Genomic DNA, 3,539 nt, shown 5'->3' with positions numbered 1-3,539 from the left:
CTAGAGAGAAAAGGAGTGTCTGGAGAGAGGGCCGGTGGAGGCGGGGTGTGGAGGGGAGAGGAAGTGCGTCTGAAATGCCTGCCCTGGGTCAGTTCCTCAAAACGCTTCTGCTGTCACCCTGCTCTTTCTCTCTGCCTCCCACTCCCTTCTGGGGCAGCTTGGGGTCAGGGCCCTGCCCCATGGTCCAGGGGCACCTTTCCTCAGTGCCCACACTTGTCACATGATGGTGTGGGCTAAGAGCAGAGGCCTTCACAGCCTCAAGTGGATTCCTTGCTCACAGCCTCTCAATCTGTCTTGAAAGGCTCGCTTTTCTTTTCAGTGAAATGCGCAATTACGCCTGGGACTCAGCAGGAACGTTCTTGAGCGTCTTTCGGGGTTGGAGAAAACTTGCACGAACTCTCAGAAGTTCAGAAAGGACTGTTTCAGTCAGGTTTTTCGCCACTGTGACTGTAAAGGAGGAGAGGTTTATTTGGGGGCACCCAGCTTCAGAGGCCTTAGTCTATAGACGGCCGGCTCCAGTCCTCAGGGCTCAAGGTGAGGCAGGTCATCACGGAGGGACAGTGTGGCAGAGGGAACCAGCTCACATGGTGATCAGGAAGCAGAAAGGTCTCCCCTGGTCAGGCACAAAATGTGTACCCCCAACCCACGTCCCAGCCCCCGCCTCCTCCATCCACACTCGGCCTGCCTCCCGTTACCACGGCTCATTCACTGATTAGGTTAAGGCTGGAACCCAGTCACCTCTGCCCGGAACCTTCTTGCATTGTCTTCGTGTGAGCTTTTGGGGGACACCACATCTAAACCCTAACAGACTGACTTCCTGCCAATGCCAGAATTGGAAGCCAGAGAGGAGGGTGAATCACGACTTTTCCTGTCTGTCTGTGAAACAGGAAGAGACAGGGCCCTGTATCCATGACTAATGAGTTTCCTAGTCTCGGAAGAAACTGATTTCAGATTCCTTTCCTTGATGCCCTGGAAAAGTGAAAGTCACTAAAGACATTTCTGAGGAATAACGGGGGTCGGGGGTCTCCTCATGAGACTGATGAAAACCCCCACTTCCTGCTGGTAAAAATGCGTGCTCCTGAGGTCAGTGCTTGGCTGTCACTTCTTGTTTGGTAGAAACTGGCAGAGCCCACGGCTGGTGGGGCTTTGTAGGGTTGAAGGGGTGAGAATTGAAAGAATCCGCGTCTGCACAGCGCCTTCCCTGTGTTTGGAAGACCTTCCCACCTCGCTTCTTGGCCTGGCAAACTCCTACTCATCCTTCGAGGCCCGTCCTTCAAGTGACACTTATATGTCACCTTCTCTGTGAGATCTCGCTCCACACGCCAGGTGGTGGAGAGAATTTCCCCTTTCGTGTCACCTTTTCCCAGAAATTCATTGTGGCCCTGAGATGACGCCTGCCCACACACCCCTGCCCCATGCCCTCGCCTTCTTCTAAGTTCCCTGCGCCCCCATGTGGCTCTCACTCCCCCTCCAGGCTGGGGCTTTGGCTGCACGGGCAAATCTCAGTCCCCGCAGCAGACGGCACAGCTTGGAAGCCCTGGGGCTCACCCACCCTGGTGTCCCCCGAGGCACTAGCAATGCCATGGAGGCTCAGCTTGTCCACTCGTCCTCCCTCCCTCTGTCACTGCCCAAGCCAAGTCACCATCATCAGCTCTGGGCTAATGTCATGGTCTCCTGATGTCCCCCAGCCTCCATCCATTTTACACAGCAGCTGGATTGAGTTTTTAAAAACACCACTCCGATCACATCGTGGCCCTGTTTTCAAACCATCAGTGCCTTTGGGTGGCTCCTGGGGCACAACCCAGGCTCCTCCTCAAGGAGCAGGAAGTCCCTCCTGCTGCCCCACACTCAGTCCAGCCACAGGGGCCTCCTTCCGTGTTCTCAGTGGCCTGTCCCCTCTGCCCCTATGCACGAGATAGAGTTCTGGTCAATGGGATGTTAGGAGAGGCCTGAGGAAGATTTTTCCTCACCGGTTAGAAGAAAGGCTACACGCAGAGATACAGTACTTGTTTCTCCACTAGACAGCCTCATGGAGATGTGCCTAGAGCAGTGGCAGCTGTCTTGTGACCACGAGGAAAGCTAACTATGAACAAACCATTGTCCTGAGGAGAAGACAGTGGAAAAGCAAAAAGGACCCTGACCCTTAATCCCGTTAGTGAGCATGTAAGTTCACAGATCGTGGGCCTGACCACCTCAGGACTCCCTGTTTCGTTAGGTAATGAATTTGTTATTTAAGCCACACAAATGCGGTTTTATATCAGAGTTTAAGACATTCTGACACATGAGTGTGTAGGAACTTACACACCAGTCAGGAGCCCCCAGGGGGTGGGCGGGCAGACCTCGCTTGCTATGTATGCACCTGGCCTAGATGTCACCTGCAGGATACAGAAGCTTCAAGGCCACCGACACCCTCAGCTTCTAGTGCATCTGCCCAGGAGGACACCCAAAGCCAGCTCTGTCTAATCTACCCTCGTATTCGACTGAACGCCTTAAAATATCACACATTTACTTTGTCCCAGGTCTCCTGGGCTGGGAGACTGGGTGGGGCATAGCCATCTGTCTTCCCAGGATGTCAAAGTGCCAGCCAGAGTGCGATACCATCCAGAGACTAGGCTGAGGACGCATTGACTTCCAAGCTCTCTCGTGCTGCTGTCAGGGTTCATTTCATTATTGCTGTTGGCTTTCTGGAAGCTTCTTCAAGGCCAGCAGTGGAGGCAGGGAGAAGCTGCTTCACTGGGTCTCTCACTTCTAGACCTTTGTAAAGAGCTTACCTGATGAGGTGAGGCCCACCCAGGATAGTCTCTCTTTTGAGATCAGGTGCATTCAGGGTAGTATGGCCATAGTCATCGTCTCCCTTTTGAATAACTTAAAGTCAGGGGCATTAATTATTGTGTGCAAAATACTTTCACCTTTGCCATATTTTAAAAGCAAGTCACAAGTCCTTCCCTCTCAAGGGGAGGGGATTACATGAAGGCAGGGATCATTGGGGGTCACCTTAGAATTCTGCCTGTCACAACCACACAGTTCTCTGTGTGCTCTCAGAGAAATCTCTCTACCATTCTTAGAGTGTGCTCAACCACGTGTGAGTGTGGGGTCACAGTCTATTTTCAAGTTCTGTCCATTTTCCTGTGAATGACATAAGTCCATCCCTCTTTATGAAGTACGGGATTCATTCCTGTCTGATTTTTCCACTGGGTCTTTTGTGCCTAGCGTGTGTTCTTAAAATACATGTTAAATATTGATGCTGTGGAAAGTGCTCTTTTCAGTTTAAATTTTTTTCCCTATTTTTCTTGGTGCATCACAACTGTACATAGTGGTGGATTCATCGGTACATATTCATACATATGTACAACATAACAAAAATTTGGTCAGTATCATTCCCCAGTATTCCCTCATTCCCTCCCTTCCTCCTTCCCCTGGTCCCTTTAACTCTATTCCACCGAGCTCTCTTAAATTTCCATGCAACCCCCCCACCATACCTTTTTTTCTCTGTAGCTTCCACATATGAGAGAAAACATCTGACCCTTGACTTTCTGAGT

This window comes from Urocitellus parryii, chromosome 9, assembly GCF_045843805.1.
Source record: "Urocitellus parryii isolate mUroPar1 chromosome 9, mUroPar1.hap1, whole genome shotgun sequence".
NCBI lineage: Eukaryota > Metazoa > Chordata > Mammalia > Rodentia > Sciuridae > Urocitellus > Urocitellus parryii.
Note: the sequence above shows the minus strand (reverse complement) of the source record.